Source organism: Nannospalax galili, unplaced genomic scaffold (genome assembly GCF_000622305.1).
Source record: "Nannospalax galili isolate Female #2095 unplaced genomic scaffold, S.galili_v1.0 scaffold1117, whole genome shotgun sequence".
In the NCBI taxonomy this organism is placed as follows: Eukaryota; Metazoa; Chordata; class Mammalia; order Rodentia; family Spalacidae; genus Nannospalax; species Nannospalax galili.
In genome coordinates this window covers 31,555-37,258 of record NW_008338531.1, presented here as the reverse complement: position 1 = coordinate 37,258, position 5,704 = coordinate 31,555, and the positions used below count along the sequence as shown (strand labels likewise).

At 44.1% G+C, this 5,704-nt stretch overlaps 1 pseudogene; it reads left to right on the top strand.

Moving 5' to 3' along the window:
• The first annotated feature begins 47 nt into the window (after positions 1-47).
• Positions 48-5,704, top strand: part of LOC103734252 — an 8,145-nt pseudogene continuing 2,488 nt past the window's right edge.

Genomic DNA, 5,704 nt, shown 5'->3' with positions numbered 1-5,704 from the left:
AACCTTGTGCTGCAGCTCAAGGACAGAATGGACCGACACATATGGACATGGTGCAAGATTGCGAGCCCCTGAGGTGGAAGCAAATGCTAGCAGTGACTATGGTAGTTGTGGAGCGGTCTGATATGGTGGGCTCTGAGACCCACTGCAGGAGGGGTGGGGCTAGGCGCTGGATACTCATTCCTTTGTAAGTTAGCAAACACACATAAAATGTATGCTATAGTTCATCTGATTGTGCAGGAGACCCAGAGGGAATTCGGGAAGACATAGGACTAGGCTTGTTGCACGTTTCCTCGTGGGTCCAGCCCAAGAGGGACTTCAGGGAATGAGGGTTCTGGCCAAGGTGGGGCTGAGTGGTGCAGGATCAACACACAGACTCCAGGAGCCGGATGAGAGCAGGCACTAGACGAGGTGCTGCAGACTCTTTTATTGCTGGGAAGTACAAGACTTATATACCTCTCCCACTTCCCCGAGTGTCCCATAAGTTGACATGTCACTTCCTGATAGATCCCCTCATCCAGGCAGGATCCCTTCATCCAGGCAGACTGTAGGTTGGCTATTTTGCAGAAGTGCAGACTGTGCTCTCAAAGCAGAAGCTGTGTTCTCTTAGTGCAGTCTGTGCTTAAGCCTGGCACTTCCTCTCCTACATATCTATCCCCTTTTATTATAGAAAGGTCAGTGGGAGCCAAGGTTCTTTGCCTTGACATAGTTGACCCCACCTCAGAGGACACTCCGCTTTTTGGACTGTGCCTGTCTTAGGTCGTCCTGACCATCAGGATCTTACCTGTCATTGACTACCAGCCCTCAAAGGGTATGACCTCTAGCATGACCATGTGATGGAGGAGGAGGGCAAGAAATCACACAGCCACTTCTCAGATCTCAGCAAGCCAGATCTGCCAGACCTCAGGGGGGTTTTGTAGAGATAAGGTGTCTCCAGGCTGCCAGGGAGGAAGCCTGCGACATCCATCATAATCCATGAAGGGGACCTACAACTAGGGCTAGGGCTAGTGTGATGGCTAGGGTAGTCCTATCATTATTGTTAGGGTTAGGCTGAAGTTTAGGTTCACAGTTGACTAGGGCTAGGGCTACGTTTAGGAGTAGGGCTAGAGTTATTGCTAGGATTAGCGCTTCAGCTAGGGATAGGAGTAGACCTGTGTTTAAGGATGGAATAAGGTTATGTTTCTGGTTAAGTTTAGGGTTAGTGCTGTGGTTAGGGCTAGGTCTAGGTTAGGATTATAGTTAGTGATTGGCCTGATTTTATGTTGATGTTTAGAAGTTGGATTCTGGCTATGAACAACCCTAGGACTAGGGCAAGGGCTACGGCTAGGGCTAGGGCTCGGGTAAGGGTAAGGGTTAGGATTGGGTTAGATTTAGGGTGGGTTAGGGATACTAAAAGGGCTGGGCTTGCTAGTATTCAGGTTAGAGCAAGGTTTAGGGCTAGGTTTAAGGGTAGGTCTACAGCTATGTCTACAACTAGGATTAGGGTTGGGGCTAGAGCTAAATTTAGTGTTAGGGTTAGAGTTAGGGTTAGGGTTATGGTCAGGCTAAGGATAGGCCTAGGACTAGGGTTAGGTTTAAGGTTAGGGTTCAGACTAATTTTAGGAATAGGACTAATATTAGGCCTAGTGATTGGCATAGGGATATGGTTAGGGCCTGGGAGGGGACTTGAGTGAAGTCTAGGTTTAGTCTTAGGGTTTTGGTAAAGTTTAGGGTATGTTTAGGGCTAAGGTTAGGCTAGACATGTGGATAAGGTTACAGATAGGACAAGGATTTGGTCAAGGGCTGAGGTTAGATTTCGGGTTAGTGCTAGGCCTTTGACTAACTTTAGGGAAAGGGAGGGTTAGATCTAGGTTTAGTGTTAAGGTTAGACTTAGGGTTAGGTTTAGGGTTAGGCTTAGGGTTAGGTTTAGAGCTAAGGCTAGGACTAGGACTAGGTTTAGGCTGAGAGCTAGGGTTATTACTAAGGTTAGCACCACAGCTAGGCCTGTGTTTAGGTTTAGTGTTTATTTGTGTTAGGTTTAATGTTCTGGGTAGGATTAGGTCAGGGTTAGAGTTAGAAATACTGCTAGAATTAGATTTAGGATTTGGTTATTTGTTTGGGCTAGGGTTAGGACTGACATTAGGACTAGGTTTAGGCCTATGGCTAGGACTTTGAATAGGGCTTTGGTTAGGACTAGGCTTCTAGTTAGAGTTAGGGTCAAGGTTAGGGTCAAGGTCAGGGCTAGGTCTAGGTCTAGGGCTAGTTCTGGGTCTAGGGTTAGGCTTAGGGTTATAGATGCAGTTAGGACAAGAGTTAGGAATATGGTTATTGCTAGGGTTAGGGTTAGGAATAGGATTAGGCTGGTTTTAGAGATACTCATAGGGATAGGGCTAGGTTTAAGACTAGGTTTATGGTTAAATGGAGATCTAGGTCTAGATGTAGGGATAGGTATAGGGTTAGGATTGGGGTGAGGGTTACGGTTAGGGTTAGGGGTAGTGTCACGTTTAGGGCTAGGTTTTAGGGATAAGTTTAGGACTAGGACTATAGCTAGGGTTAGCTTTATTTTAGAGGAGGTTTTAAGGCTGCTACTGTTAGGGCTATGTTGAGGATTAGTGATACAGTTAGGGCAAGGTTCCTAACATTTGTGGTTATCTTAAGGGCTAAGGTAGTGTTAGGTTTAGGATTATAGTTAGGTTTAGAGTTAGAACTAAGGCTAGAGTTAGGGGTAGTGTTATTGCTATTGGTAGTTCTATAGCTAGTGCTAACACTCTGGCTAGAGCAAGGCTAAGAGTTATACCTAGAGCTATGGCTAGTGGTAGTTTTATAGCTAGTGCTAATGCTTGGGCTAGGGCTCAGTCAATGTTTAAACCTAGGTTTATGGTTACAGTTATGTCAAGGTTTAGGGTTAGAGTTAGGATTAGGATTGGGATGAGGACTAGGTGTATGACTAGGTCTACTGTTAGGGCCAGGATTAAGGATAGGTGTAGCATGTGGAGTTAAGGTTAGAACTATTGTTATGTTAGGGTTAAGGTTAGGATTAGGGTTTGGTTTTGGTTTTGGGATTGGGGTTGTTTTGGGGGTTAGGGTTAGGGTTTAGGGTTAGGGTTAGGGTTAGGGTTAAGGTTATTGCTAGAGTTTAGGGGTTGGGATTAGGGTTATTGTTAGGTTTAGGGTTAGGGCTACAGCTAGGGCTAGGGATAGCAGTATCTGGCATGGATTTAGTGATAAGACTAGGCTAGGGTTTGGGTTAGTTTTAAGCTTAGGGTTAGAACTATGATTAGGGTTAATGCTTGGTTAGAGTTAGGGCTAGTTAGAGCTCGGTTAGGGCTAGGCCAAGGGCTTGGAATAGGGCAATGGATAAGGCTAGGGTTAGACTTAAGCACAGGGATAGGGCTAAGTTTAGAGCTAAGGTTAGTTCTGGGGTTATGGGCAAGTAAAGGGTAGGTTTAGGGCTAGGACTAGAGCAAGGGTTAAGGTTAGGCTAGAGTTTGTGATAAGGTTACAAGAGGCCAAGGGTTTGGGCTAAAGTTAGGGCTAGGTTTATGGCAAGGGCAAGTGATATGTGTAGCGTTAGGACTAAGGCTAGTGTTATGATAAGAACTAGGTCTATGACTAAGTTTAGGACTAGGGTTAGGTCTAGGCCTATGAAAAGGTTTAGTACTATGGTAAGGGCTAGGTCATGTTGGTGTGTTTCAGGGTTAGGGTTAAGTTTAGGGTGAGCACTATGTTTAAGGCTAGGGCTAGCACTGGGACTAGGGCTAGGTTTAGGGCTAGGTTAGGGTTGTAATGAATAGATTGAGGACTATTGTCAGGGTTAGGGCTTTAGCTTATCTATGGACATGGCTAGGGATAGGGCCTGTGTTAGGTTGAAAGTTGGGCCTAGGGCCATGGATATGTTTCATAATAGGGTTAAGAATAGATTTAGGGCTAACAATAAAGAAATTTGAGGTTTCTTCCTGTGCCTGCATAATGATGTGAGAGTTTAGCTTCTGCTGATCTTGCTCCAGCCACCTCCAGCCACCATGCCTCCCTGCCATGACAGACTGTAATTGCCCTGGAACCGAGTATAGCACCAACAGACCGTGAGCTGACTGATGCCAGGAAGTTCTTCCCATGCTTCGATGAACTGAACAAAAAGGCAACTTACAATATATCCATCATTCACCCCACAAAATACCAAGCATGTTCAAATATGCCAGTAGAGAAAGAAGAGCCAGTAGGTGACAAATGGAAATGAACCATTTTTATGAAGTGTGTCTCCATGAGCACTTACCTGGTGTGATTTGCTGTATAACAATTCACCTCCATACAGAAAATGTCCCAGAGTGGCAAACTACTCAATATTTATGTCCAGCCAGCACAAAAATAGACTGCCAAATATGCTGCAAACATAACTAAAACTGTGTTTGAATATTTTGAAGAATACTTTGCTGTGGAATATTCTCTTCCTAAACTAGATAAAAATCGCTAATCCAGATTTTGTCTCCGGTGCCGTGGAGAATTGGGGAATTGTCACTTACTGAGAATTAAACCTGTTTTATGATTTGAGCCAATCAGCTTCATCCAATCAACAGGGCGTGGCCAGTGTAATTGCTCATGAACTTGTGCACCAGTGGTTTGGAAATGTTGTGATCATGGATTGGTGGGATGACTTGCGGCTAAATGAAGGATTTGCTTCTTTCTTCGAGTTCTTGGGAGTAAATCATGCAGAAAAAGACTGGCAAATGCTTGAGCAGGTGTTACTTGAGGATGTGTTACCTGTGCAAGATGATTCTTTAATATCTTCATCAGTTGTTACTGTGTCAACTCCAACTGAAATAACTGCTGTGTTTGATGGAACATCATACAGCAAGGGAGATTCTATTCTGAGAATGCTTGGAGACTGGATAACACCAGAGAATTTTCAAAAGGTTGCAGATTTACTTAAAAAGTTTTCAGCTCAAGAATGCAAAACATTCTGGCTTTTGGGACTCACTGGAAGACACAAGTAATCTACCAGTGAAAGAAGTGGAGGATACCTGGACTAGCCAGATGGGCTATCCTGTTCTTACTGTGAACAACAGGCAAAATATCATTCAGAAATGCTTTCTGTTGGACTCCAAAGTTGATTTTTCAGCCACCATCCACCCTTGGGAAAGTGAAGCCTTGTAGTGCAATGCCCGTGGAGAACAGAAGAAACTGTTGGGTCCCCTGGAACTGGAGTTCCAAATAGTTGTTAGCTGCCATGTGGTGCTGGGATTCAAACCTGGGACTTCTGCAAGAACAGTTAGTGTTTTTAACCTCTGAGCCATCTCTCCAGCCTGTAAATATATATTTTAGTGAGCCATCTCTCCAGCCTATAAATATATATTTTAAAATCTGTAGGAGCTGAACAAATAAGATGTTAAAACAGAAGTGAGCCTTCCTTATTTTTCATTTTACCTAAAATACTAGATTATAATAAATATTTTCCTGCAACCAAAAAAAAGTTGAGATTAGGGCTAGTGCAAAGTCTAGGGCTAAGACCAAGGCTTGGTTATGCTAGGGATAGAGCAAGGAATATGGCAAGGTTATGGCTAGGGCTAGGGTTATTTCTAAGATTCAGGTTTGGGGTAGGGTTAAGGTTAGGTTTACAGCTTGGGTTAGTGCTAGGACAGGTAAAGTTTTAGTGCTAAGGTTGGGCTAGAATTAGTGCTACGGTTAGGGCTAGATCGAGGGTTAAGGAAAGGTCTATGACTACATTTATGC